The 13,680-nt window shown below is 39.4% G+C and overlaps 1 non-coding gene across 1 annotated transcript; it reads right to left on the reverse strand.

Annotated features, from left to right (window-relative positions):
* Window positions 1-7,550: 7,550 nt before the first annotated feature.
* On the reverse strand, window positions 7,551-7,658 carry LOC112725461 (small nucleolar RNA R71). The gene has a single exon (XR_003164569.1). It is a non-coding gene; the product is annotated as a small nucleolar RNA R71 (small nucleolar RNA).
* Window positions 7,659-13,680: the final 6,022 nt, after the last annotated feature.

Below are 13,680 nucleotides of genomic sequence, written 5' to 3' on the forward strand. Positions count from 1 at the left end.
AAACCTCTAAGAAATCTGCTAGCTGCTGACACGCCATTTGTGTTTGACACAGAGTGCCTGCAGGCGTTTGAAACGCTGAAAGCTAAGCTGGTCACAGCACCAGTCATTTCTGCACCAGACTGGACATTACCATTTGAGCTAATGTGTGATGCCAGTGATCATGCCATTGGTGCAGTGTTGGGACAGAGGCATGATAAGTTTCTGCACGTCATTTATTACGCCAGTCGCGTTCTAAATGATGCCCAGAAAAATTACACAACCACAGAAAAAGAATTACTTGCAGTGGTTTACGCCATTGACAAGTTCAGATCATACTTAGTAGGATCAAAAGTGATTGTGTATACTGATCATGCTACTCTTAAATATCTACTCACAAAGCAGGATTTAAAACCCAGGCTCATCAGATGGGTGTTGCTTCTGCAAGAGTTTGATATAGAAATAAGAGACAGAAAAGGGACAGAGAACCAAGTGGCTGATCATCTATCCCGGATAGAGCCAGTAGAAGGGACGCCCCTCCCCTCTCTTGAGATCTCTGAGACTTTTCCAGATGAGCATTTATTTGCCATTCAGTAAACACCATGGTTTGCCGATATTGCAAACTATAAAGCTGCAAGGTTCATACCCAAGGAGTACAACAGGATACAAAAGAAAAAATTAATTACTGATGCAAAGTACTACTTGTGGGATGAACCTTATCTCTTTAAGAGATGTGCAGACGGAATAATCCGTAGGTGTGTGCCTAGAGAGGAAGCACAGAGGATCCTGTGGCATTGCCACAGATCTCAATATGGAGGCCATTTCGGAGGTGAGCGAACAGCCACCAAGGTCCTCCAAAGTGGCTTCTATTGGCCCACACTCTATAAAGATTCCCGAGAGTTTGTACGTAACTGTGACAGTTGCCAAAGAGCTGGTAATCTGCCTCATGGTTACGCCATGCCTCAACAAGGAATCTTGGAAATTGAGTTGTTTGACTTATGGGGAATTGACTTCATGGGACCTTTCCCACCATCATACTCAAACACTTATATTCTGGTAGCAGTTGACTATGTATCAAAATGGGTTGAGGCTATTGCCACACCCACCAATGATACTAAAACAGTGCTGAAGTTCCTCCAGAAACATATCTTTAGCAGGTTTGGTGTCCCTAGAGTACTTATCAGTGATGGGGGCACTCACTTCTGCAATAAACAGCTTTACTCTGCAATGGTTCGGTATGGAATTCGCCATAAGGTGGCTACTCCATATCATCCACAAACTAATGGGCAAGCTGAAGTCTCTAACAGAGAATTAAAGAGAATCCTAGAACGGACAGTAAGTACCCGTAGAAAGGATTGGGCACGGAGCCTGGATGATGCTCTGTGGGCTTACAGAACAGCATTCAAGACCCCTATAGGGACCTCTCCATACCAATTGGGACCTCTCCATACCAACTGGAATATCGGACCATGGTTAGAGGAAAGATTATTTATACCATCCCTGATAAGATCAGAGAGATCTTAAAGCTACCTCAGCTGAAAGACGATCCAGACTCCTTCAACAGGAAAATGATGAGAACAGACAAGGGCCTGGATAAGATTCTAGAGGACATATGTATCCCTGGAGCCAGGTGGACCACCAACACAAAGGGTGTCCCAAATCAACTCAAGAGAGAAGATCTCAACCCAGTCGCCAGAGGATGGCTGGACTTCATTGGGCATTCTCTGTTGCCTACTAGCAACCGTTCTGAAGTCACAGTTAAAAGAACAGTGATGATCCATTGCATCATGATGGGAAAGGAAGTGGAGGTTCATCAGCTGATCTCAGCTGAATTCTACAAAATTGCTAACAAAAATTCTAAAGAGGCCAGGTTGGCTTATCCAAGCGTGATTTCTCTGCTCTGCAAGGACGCCGGAGTAAGAATGGGAATAACTGAGTATATCTCAGTTGAGAAACCAATCACCAAAGCATCAATGGAAAAACAACAAGTGCAGGAGGATCCCACCAAGAAGAAAACACAGGAATTTCTCCCAGAAATCCCTCAATCTGAATACTGGGAGTATCTTGAGACGTCTGTCACCAAGATCCGGGAGGCTATGGAGCAAATAAAAAAAGAACAGAAGGAACACAGTCAAATGCTGACCTATATGTTTAAAGAACAAGAGGAGCAAGGGCGTGACTTAAGGGAATTGAAGCGCCAGAAGTTATCTCTTGAAGAATCAAGCACCCCACGGATCAGAGGAACACCTATTTCCCAGAACAAAGGTTGTTAAATTCCAATTTCTGCTTTAACTCTGTGATAGTGTCATTAGAGAAGTACACCTTAGGAGTCATATAGTAGTAATTAATATCTATTTTGATTTTATCTCCAATTAAGCCATAGTTTATTTTTCTCATCATCAGCAAACATGAATAAAATAGTAGATCTTTTGAATAAGAGGCAATAAAATTTTGAGTTTTAATAAGAGAAATTCTAATTAGTCACATGTGGTGGCAATACTTTCTGTCTTCTGAATGAATGCTTGAACAGTGGATATGTCTTTTGAATTTGTTGTTTAAAACTGTTAAATATGTTGGCTCTTGAAAGAATGGTGAACATGAAACATGTTATTAATAATCTGAAAAATCATAAAAATGATTCTTGAAGCAAGAAAAAGCAGCAAAAAAAAAAAGAGAGAAAAGCAGAAAAAGCCAATAGCCCTTAAAATCAAAAGGCAAGGGTAATAAAAAGGATCCTAAGGCTTTGAGCATTAGTGGATAGGAGGGCCTAAGGGAATAAAATCCTGGCCTAAGCGGCTAAATCAAGCTGTCCCTAACCATGTACTTGTGGCGTGAAGGTGTCAAGTGAAAACTTGAGACTGAGCGGTTAAAGTCAAGGTCCAAAGCAGAAGGAAGAGTGTGCTTAAGAACTCTGGACACCTCTAATTGGGGACTTTAGCAAAGCTGAGTCACAATCCAAAGGGTTCACCCAATTATGTGTCTGTGGCATTTACGTATCCGGTGGTAATACTGGAAAACAAAGTGCTTAGGGCCACGGCCAAGACTCATGAAATAGCTGTGTTCAAGAATCATCATACTGAAATAGGAGAATCAATAACACTATCTGAATTCTAAGTTCTTATAGATGCCAATCACTCTGAGCTTCAATGGATAAAGTGAGATGCCAAAACTGTTCGGAAGCAAAAAGCTGCTAGTCCCGCTCATCTAATTAGAATCTGAGCTTCACAAAAAAAAAAAAAAACTCTGAGATATTATTGCGTCTCAACCTATTAGTCTTCTATTTTATTTGTCTAATTTCTTGAGGACAAGCAACAATTTAAGTTTGGTGTTGTGATGAGCGGATATTTTATACGCTTTTTGGGGTTAATTTCATATAGTTTTTAGTATGTTTTAGTTAGTTTTTAGTTTATTTTCATTAGTTTTTAGGAAAAATTCATATTTCTGGACTTTACTATGAGTTGTGTGTTTTTTTGTAATTTCAGGTATTTTTCTGGCTGAAATTGAGGGAGCTGAGCAAAAATCTGATTCAGGCTGAAAAAGGACTGCTGATGCTATTGGATTCTGACCTCCCTGCACTCAAAGTGGATTTTCTGGAGCTACAGAACTCGAAATGGCGTGCTTCCAATTGCGTTGGAAAGTAGACATCCAGGGCTTTCCAGCAATATATAATAGTCCATACTTTTCTCAAGGATAGACGACGTAAACTGGCATTCAACGCCAGTTCTCTGCCCAATGCTAGCGTCCAGCGCCAGAAAAGGATTAAAAGTTGGAGTTCAACGCCAGAAATGGATCCAAACCTGGCGTTGAACGCCCAAAATGGCCTTATGCACGTGAATTGCTTAAATCTCATCCTCAGCACACACCAAGTGGGCCCCAAAAGTGGATCTCTATACCATCTGCTATAGTTTACTCATTTTCTTTAAACCTAGGCTATTAGTTTAGTATTTAAACAACTTTTAGAGACTTATTTTGCAGCTCATGACATTTTAGATCTAAACTTTGTACTCTTTGACGGCATGAGTCTCTAAACTCCATTGTTAGGGGTGAGGAGCTCTGCTGTGTCTCGATGAATTAATGCAAGTATTTCTGTTTTCTATTCAAACATGCGTGTTCCTATCTAAGATATCCATTCGCGCCTAACTGTGGAGAAGGTGATGATCAGTGACACTCATCACCTTCCTCAATCCATGAACGTGTGTCTGACAACCACCTCCGTTCTGCATCAGATTGAATGAATATCTCTTAGATTCCTTAATCAGAATCTCTGTGGTATAAGCTAGATTGATGGCGGCATTCATGAGAATCCGGAAAGTCTAAACCTTGTCTGTGGTATTCCGAGTAGGATTCAGGGATTGAATGACTGTGACGAGCTTCAAACTCGCGAGTGCTGGGCGTAGTGACAGACGCAAAAGGAGGGTGAATCCTATTCCAGCATGATCGGGAACCTCAGATGATTAGCCGTGCTGTGATAGAGCATTTGGACCATTTTCACAAGAGGAGGGGATGTAACCATTGACAACGGTGATGCCCCAACACACAGCTTGCCATAGAAGGACGTGCGTGCGTGAATCAGAGAAAAGAGGAAAGTAGAGATTCAGAAAACAAAGCATCTCCAAAACTCCAACATATTCTCCATTACTGCATAATAAGTAACTTTTAACCCATGCTCTTTTGTTCATTCGCAATTCAACTGATAAATATAATTGACTTCCTGACTAAGAATTGTAAAATAATCATAGATTGCTTCAAACTAACAATCTCCGTGGGATTCGACCCTTACTCACGTAAGGTATTACTTGGACGATCCAGTGCACTTGCTGGTTAGTGGTACGAGTTGTGAAAAGTGTGATTCACAATTCGTGCACCAATGATTAGCCGTGCCGTGACAGAGCATTTGGACCTTTTTCACAGAGAGGATGGGATGTAGCCATTGACAACGGTGATGCCCTATATAAAGCTTTCCATGGAAAGGAGTAGGACTGGTTGGATGAAGACAGCAGGAAAGCAGAGGTTCAGAGGAACGAAAGCATCTCTATACGCTTATCTGAAATTCTCACCAATGAACTACATAAGTATTTCTATCTTTATTTTCTGTTTATTTATTATTATTATTATTCGAAAACTCCATAACCATTTGATATCCGCCTGACTGAGATTTACAAGATGACCATAGCTTGTTTCATACCAACAATCTCTGTGGGATCGACCCTTACTCATGTAAGGTTTTATTACTTGGACGACCCAGTGCACTTGCTGGTTAGTTGTATCGAAGTTGTGACAAATTATGAATTAAGATTAGAGCACCAAGTTTTTGGAGCCATTACCAGGAATCACAATTTCGTGCACCAAGTTTTTGGCGCCGTTGCCGTGGATTGTTCGAGTTTGGACAACTGACGGTTCATCTTGTTGCTCAGATTAGGTAATTTTCTTTTTGTTTTATTTTCAAAAAAAAAATTGTTTTCAAAAATCTTTCAAAAAAAATTTCTTTTCCTTTTGTTTTCGAAAATTATTCTAAAATTTTAAGAATGAATTCTAAAGTTTCAAAATAGTATGCTGAAGTTTGGCTGGCCATCAAGCTTTAGACTAACCTGGTATGATTCCTGGAATCTTGATTGAGGACTGTGAATTCATTGCTTCTTTTTCCCTATATGTTTTCAAAAATTTTTTTTTTTAAAAATCATAAAAATAAAAAATATTCTTGTATTTCTTGTTTGAGTCTTGAGTCAATTTTAAGTTTAGTGTCAATTGCATGTTTTAAATTTTGCATAAAAATTTTTGAAAAATTCATGAATTCATAGTGTTCTTCATGATCTTCAAGTTGTTCTTGGTTAGTCTTCTTGTTTGATCTTCATATCTTCTTGTTTTGTGTCTTTTCTTGTTTTTCATATGCATTTTTAACTTGTTAGTGTCTAATTATTGAAAATCTCTAAGTTTGGTGTCTTGCATGTTTTTCTTTCATTAAAAATTTTCAAAAATAAGTCTTGATGTTCATCTTGATCTTCAAAGTGTTCTTGGTGTTCATCTTGATATTCATAGTGTTCTTGCATGCATTCATTGTTTTGATCTAAAAATTCTCATGCATTGAGTCTTTTTCATGTTTTTCTCTTTCTTCATTAAAAATTCAAAAATAAAAAAAATATCTTTCCCTTTTTCACTCATAAATTTTCGAAAATTTGAGTTGACTTTTTCAAAACTTTTTAAAATTTAGTTGTTTCTTATGAGTCAAATCAAATTTTCAATTTAAAAATCTTATCTGTTCAAAATCTTTTTCAAAAATCAAATCTTTTTCATTTTTTCTTATTCATTTTCGAAAATTTTAAAAATATTTTTCAAAAATATTTTTTTTATTTTATCTCATAATTTTCGAAAATATTATCAACAATTAATGTTTTGATTCAAAAATTTCAAGTTTGTTACTTACTTGTTAAGAAAGATTCAAACTTTAAGTTCTAGAATCATATCTTGTGATTTCTTGTGAATCAAGTCATTAATTGTGATTTTAAAAATCAAATCTTTTTCAAAACTAATTTCAATCATATCTTTTCAAAAATATCTTTTTATCTTATCTTTTTCAAATATCTTTTCTTACTTCTTATCTTTTAAAAATTGATTTTCAAAATTTGTTTCAACTAACTAATTAACTTTTTGTTTGTTTCTTATCTCTTTCAAAACTACCTAACTAACTATCCCTCTCTAATTTTCAAAAATATCTCCCTCTTTTTCAAAAAAAATTATTTTTAGTTAATTAATTGTTTAAATTTTAATTTTAATTTTAATTCTCCTTTAATTTTCGAAAATCATCAACTTCTTTTCAAAAATTAATTTTCAAAATTTTCTCTCTCTCATCTCCTTCTATTTATTTATTCATCTACTAACACTTCTCCTCACCTCATATCTCTACTCCTATCCTCACCCTTGTATTTGGATTATCCATTCTTCTTCACTCTTATTCCCTTTCTTCTTCTACTCACACAAAGGAACCTCTCTCTACTGAGGCAAAGAGGATCCCTATTATTATTTTCTGTTCCATTCTTTTTCATATGAGCAGGAGCAAGGACAAGAACATTCTTGTTGAAGCAGACCCTGAACCTGAAAGGACTCTAAAGAGGAAACTAAGAGAAGCTAAATTACAACAATCCAGAGACAACCTTACAGAAATTTTTGAAAAAGAAGAGGAGATGGCAGCCGAAAATAATAATAATACAAGGAAGATGCTTGGTGACTTTACTGCACCAAATTCCAATTCATATGGAAGAAGCATCTCCATCTCTACCATTGGAGCAAACAATTTCGAGCTTAAACCTCAATTAGTTTCTCTGATGCAACAAAACTGCAAGTTTCATGGACTTCCATCTAAAGATCCCTTTTAGTTCTTAACTGAATTCTTGCAGATCTGTGATACTGTTAAGACTAATGGAGTAGATCTTGAAGTCTACAGGCTCATGCTTTTCCCTTTTGCTGTGAGAGACAAAGCTAGAATATGGTTGGATTCTCAACCTAAAGATAGCCTGAACTCTTGGGATAAGCTGGTCACAGCTTTCTTAGCCAAGTTCTTTCCTCTTCAGAAGCTGAGTAAGCTTAGAGTGGATGTTCAAACCTTCAGACAGAAAGAAGGTGAATCCCTCTATGAAGCTTGGGAGAGATATAAGCAACTGACCAAAAAGTGTCCCTCTGACATGCTTTCAGAATGGACCATCCTGGATATATTCTATGATGGTCTGTCTGAATTAGCTAAGATGTCATTGGATACTTCTGCAGGTGGATCCATTCACCTAAAGAAAATGCCTGCAGAAGCTCAAGAACTTATTGACATGGTTGCTAACAACCAGTTTATGTACACTTCTGAGAGGAATTCTATGAGTAATGGGACGCCTCAAAAGAAGGGAGTTCTTGAAATTGATACTCTGAATGCCATATTGGCTCAGAATAAAATATTAACTCAGCAAGTCAATATGATTTCTCAGAGTCTGAATGGAATGCAAGCTGCATCCAACAGTACTCAAGAGGCATCTTCTGAAGAAGAAGCTTATGATCCTGAAAACCCTGCAATAGCAGAGGTGAATTACATGGGTGAACCCTATGGAAACACTTATAATCCCTCATGGAGAAATCACCTAAATCTCTCATGGAAGGATCAACAAAAGCCTCAACAAGGCTTTAATAATGGTGAAAGAAACAGGTTTAGCAATAGCAAGCCTTTTCCATCATCCACTCAGCAACAGACAGAGAACTCTGAACAAAATACCTCTAATTTAGCAAACTTAGTCTCTGATCTATCTAAGGCCACTTTGAGTTTCATGAATAAAACAAGGTCCTCCATTAGAAATTTGGAGGCACAAGTGGGCCAGCTGAGTAAGAAGATCACTGAAACCCCTCCTAGTGCTCTCCCAAGCAATACAGAAGAAAATCCAAAAGGAGAGTACAAGGCCATTGAATTGACCATCATGGCCGAACCCACAATAGAGGAGGAGGACGTGAATCCCAGTGAGGAGGACCTCCTGGGACATCCAGTGATCAATAAGGAGTTTCCCTCTGAGGAACCAAAGGAATCTGAGACTCATCTAGAGACCATAGAGATTCCATTGAACCTCCTTATGCCATTCATGAGCTCTGATGAGTATTCCTCTTCTGAAGAGAATGAGGATGTTACTGAAGAGCAAGTTGCCAAGTTTCTTGGTGCAATCATGAAGCTGAATGCCAATTTATTTGGTAATGAGACCTGGGGAGATGAACCTCCCCTGTTCACCAATGAACTAAATGCATTGGATCAACTGAGATTGCCTCAGAAAAAATAGGATCCTGGAAAGTTCCTAATACCTTGTACCATAGGCACCATAACCTTTGAGAAGGCTCTATGTGACCTTGGGTCAGGAATAAACCTCATGCCATTCTCTGTAATGGAGAAACTGGGAATCTTTGAGGTACAATCTGCTAGAATCTTATTAGAGATGGCAGACAATTCAAGAAAAGAGGCTTATGGTCAGGTAGAAGACGTGTTAGTAAAGGTTGAAGGCCTTTACATCCCTGCTGATTTCATAATCCTAGACACTGGGAAGGAAGAGGATGAATCCATCATCCTTTGAAGACCCTTCCTAGCCACAGCAAGAGCTGTGATTGATGTGGACAGAGGAGAATTGATCCTTCAACTAAATGAGGACAACCTTGTGTTTAAAACTCAAGGATCTATCTCTGTAACCATGGAGAAGAAGCATGAAAAGCTTCTTTCACTGCAGAGTCAACCAGAGCCCCTATAGTCAAACTCTAAGTTTGGTGTTGAGAGGCCACAACCAAACTCTAAGTTTGGTGTTGAACTCCCATATCCAAACTCTATGTTTGGTGTTGGAAAGTCTCAACAATGCTCTGAACATCTGTAAGGCTCCATGAGAGCTCACTGTCAAGCTATTAACATTAAAGAAGCGCTTGTTGGGAGGCAACCCAATTTTTATTTATCTAATTTTATTTTCATTCTTATTGTTCTTTCATGTTTTATTAGGTTAATGATCATGTGGAGTCACAATATAAATAGAAAAATTAAAAACAGAATCAAAAATAGCAGAAGAAAAATCACACCCTGGAGGAAGGGCTTACTAGCGTTTAAACGCCAGTAAGGAGCATCTGGCTGGCGTTCAACGCCAGAACAGAGCATGGATCTGGCGTTGAACGCCAGAAACAAGTAGCATCCTGGCGTTCAGACACCAGGAATGCACACTGAGGAAAGCTGGCGCTGAACGCCAGAAACAAGCATAGAACTGGCGTTCAACGCCAGAAACATGCTGCATCTGGGCATTGAACGCCCAGAACAAGCATCAATTCGGTGTTTAAATGCCAGAATTGCATGAAAAGGCATTTCACATGCCTCAATGGTGCAGGGATGTAAATCCTTGACACCTCAGGATCTGTGGACCCCACAGGACCATCTCAGCATCTGTGGACCCCACAGGATCCCCACCTACCTCCACTCATACGCTTATCTGAAAATTCTCACCAATGAACTACATAAGTATTTCTATCTTTATTTTCTGTTTATTTATTATTATTATTCGAAAACTCCATAACCATTTGATATCCGCCTGACTGAGATTTACAAGATGACCATAGCTTGCTTCATACCAACAATCTTCGTGGGATCGACCCTTACTCATGTAAGGTTTTATTACTTGGATGACCCAGTGCACTTGCTGATTAGTTGTATCGAAGTTGTGACAAATTATGAATTAAGATTAGAGCACCAAGTTTTTGGAGCCATTACCAGGGATCACAATTTCGTGCACCAGAAAGCACAATTGGATCAAGCAAGACAGCAGCTATCTAAACAGATAACAGAAGAATACCAAGCTATTCAATTAAGGAGTGGAAAGACATTGAATAATTCAGCTCAAGGTAGCAGAAAGCCAAGAAAGGAACAACTGACAGAGGATGACCAAACCACTGCTTAAAATCCCTCTGAGGACATTAAAAGCCCAGAGAGGAATACTTCTGGCGTTCAAACGCCAGAGAAGGGTGAAAAATTGGCGTCAAATGCCCAGTGGATGCCCACTACTGGTGTTCAAACGCCAGAAAGGGGTGAAAAACTAGCGTTAAACGCCGATTCCATGCCCAATTCTGGCGTTCAAACGCCAGAAAAGGGTGAAAAATTGGCGTTAAACGCCCATCCAACCCCTAATCCTGGCGTTCAAATGACAATGAGGGATCAGACACCTGCAAGTGCTGATTGTAACCCTCCTAAGAAGGCTTCTCTAACCACCTCTGTAGGAAATAAACCTGCAGCAACTAAGGTTGAGGAATACAAAGCCAAGATGCCTTATCCTCAAAAACTCCGCCAAGTGGAACAGGATAAACAATTTGTCCGCTTTGCAGACTATCTTAGGACTCTTGAAATAAAGATCCCATTTGCAGAGGCACTTGAGCAAATACCCTCTTATGCTAAGTTCATGAAAGAGATCTAAAGTCATAAGAAGGATTGGAGAGAAACTGAAAAAGTTTTTCTCACCGAAGAATACAGTGCAGTCATTCTGAAAAGCTTATCAGAGAAGCTTAAAGATCCCAGAAGCTTTATGATACCATGCACATTAGAGGGTGCTTGTACCAAGACAGCTCTATGTGACCTTGAAGCAAGTATCAACCTAATACCTACATCCACTATCAGAAAGCTTGGCTTGACTGAAGAAGTCAGACCAACCCGAATATACCTCTAACTTGCTGATGGCTCCATTAAATATCCATTAGGCATAATTGAGGACATGATGGTCAAGGTTGGGCCATTTGCTTTTCCCACTGACTTTGTAGTGTTGGAAATGGAGGAGCACAAGAGTGCAACTCTCATATTAGGAAGACCCTTCCTAGCAACTGGACAAACTCTCATTGATGTACAAAAAGGGGAAGTGACCCTGAGAGTCAATGAGGATGAGTTCGAGTTAAATGCTGTCAAAGCTATGTAGCATCCAGACACATCAAATGACTGCATGAGCGTTGATATTATTGACTCCTTAGTGGAAGAGATCAATATGACTGAGAGTCTCGAATCAGAGCTAGAGGACATCTTTAAAGATGTTCAGCCTAATCTGGAGGAACTAGAGGAAACAGAAAAGCCTCTAAAAACTCTTCAGAAAGAGGATAAGCCTCCTAAACCCGAGCTCAAACCACTACCACCATCCCTGAAATATGCATTTCTGGGAGAGGATGACACTTTTCCTGTGATCATAAGCTTTGCCTTAGAGCCACAGGAAGAGAAAGCAGTACTTTAAGTGCTAAGGACACACAAGACAGCTCTTGGGTGGTCCATAAGTGACCTTAAGGGCATCAGTCCCACCAGATGCATGCACAAGATCCTATTGGAGGATGATGCTAAGCCAGTGTTTCAACCACAAAGGCGGTTAAATCCGGCCATGAAGGAAGTGGTGCAGAAAGAGGTTACTAAATTACTAGAGGCTAGGATTATTTATCCTATTTCTGATAGCTCCTGGGTGAGCCCTGTCCAAGTCATCCCAAAGAAGGGAGGTATGACAATGATTCATAATGAAAAAAATGAACTGGTTCCTACAAGAACAGTTACAGGATGGCGTATGTGTATTGACTACAGAAGGCTCAATACAGCCACCAGAAAGGATCATTTTCCTTTACCATTCATAGACCAGATGCTAGAGAGACTAGCAGGTCATGACTATTACTGCTTTTTGGACGGCTATTCAGGTTATAACTAAATTGCAGTAGATCATCAAGATCAAGAGAAAACAGCATTCACATGTCCATTTGGAGTATTCGTATACAGAAGGATGCCTTTTGGTCTGTGCAATGCACCTGCAACCTTTTAGAGATGCATGCTCTCTATTTTTTCTGATATGGTAGAAAAATTTCTGGAAGTCTTCATGGATGACTTCTCAGTATTTGGAGACTCATTTAGCTCCTGTCTTGATCATCTAGCACTTGTTCTGAAAAGGTGCCAAGAGACTAACCTGGTTTTAAACTGGAAAAAATGTCACTTTATGGTGACTGAAGGAATTTTCCTTGGACATAAAATTTTGAACAAAGGAATAGAGGTGGATCAAGCTAAGGTAGAGGTAATTGAAAAATTACCACCACCTGCCAATGTAAAGGCAATCAGAAGCTTTCTGGGACATGCAGGATTCTACAGGAGGTTTATAAAGGATTTTTCAAAAATCGCAAAACCTCTGAGTAATCTGCTAGCTGCTGATACACCATTTGTCTTTGACACAGAGTGTTTGCAGGCATTTGAAACTCTGAAAGCTAAGCTGGTCACAGCACCAGTCATCTCTACACCAGACTGGACATTACCATTCGAACTAATGTGTGATGCCAGTGACCATGCCATTGGTGCAGTATTGGGATAGAGGCATAACAAGCTTCTGCACGTCATTTACTATGCTACCCGTGTTTTAAATGATGCACAGAAGAATTACACAACAACAAAAAAGGAGCTGCTTGCAGTAGTTTATGCCATTAACAAGTTTAGATCCTATTTAGTAGGATCAAAAGTGATTGTGTACACTGACCATGCTGCTCTTAAATATCTACTCACAAAATATGATTTAAAACCCAGGCTCATAAGATGGGTGTTGCTTCTGCAAGAGTTTGATATAGAAATAAGAGACAGAAAAGGGACAGAGAACTAGGTAGCTGATCACCTGTCCCGGATAGAACCAGTAGCAGGGGCGTCCCTCCCTCCTACTGAGATCTCTGAGACCTTTCCGGATGAGCAACTCTTTGCCATTCAAGAGGTACCATGGTTTGCAGACATTGCAAACTATAAAGCTGTAAGATTCATACCCAAGGAGTACAGCAGACAGCAAACAAAAAAATTAATTTCTGATGCAAAGTACTACTTGTGGGATGAGCCATATCTATTTAAAAGATGTGCAGACGGAGTAATCCGTAGATGTGTACCTAGAGAAGAGGCGCAGAAGATCTTATGGCACTGCCATGGATCACAATATTGAGGACATTTCGGAGGTGAGCGAACAGCCACCAAGGTCCTCCAATGTGGCTTCTACTGGCCTACTCTCTATAGAGATTCCCGAGAATTTGTGCATAACTGTGATAGTTGCCAGAGAGCCGATAACCTGCCTCATGGTTATGCTATGCCTCAACAAGGGATCTTAGATATTGAATTATTTGATGTATGGGGTATTGACTTCATGGGGCCTTTCCCACCATCATACTCAAACATTTACATTCTGGTGGCAGTAG

The sequence above is a fragment of the Arachis hypogaea genome, chromosome 11 (genome assembly GCF_003086295.3).
Source record: "Arachis hypogaea cultivar Tifrunner chromosome 11, arahy.Tifrunner.gnm2.J5K5, whole genome shotgun sequence".
In the NCBI taxonomy this organism is placed as follows: domain Eukaryota; kingdom Viridiplantae; phylum Streptophyta; class Magnoliopsida; order Fabales; family Fabaceae; genus Arachis; species Arachis hypogaea.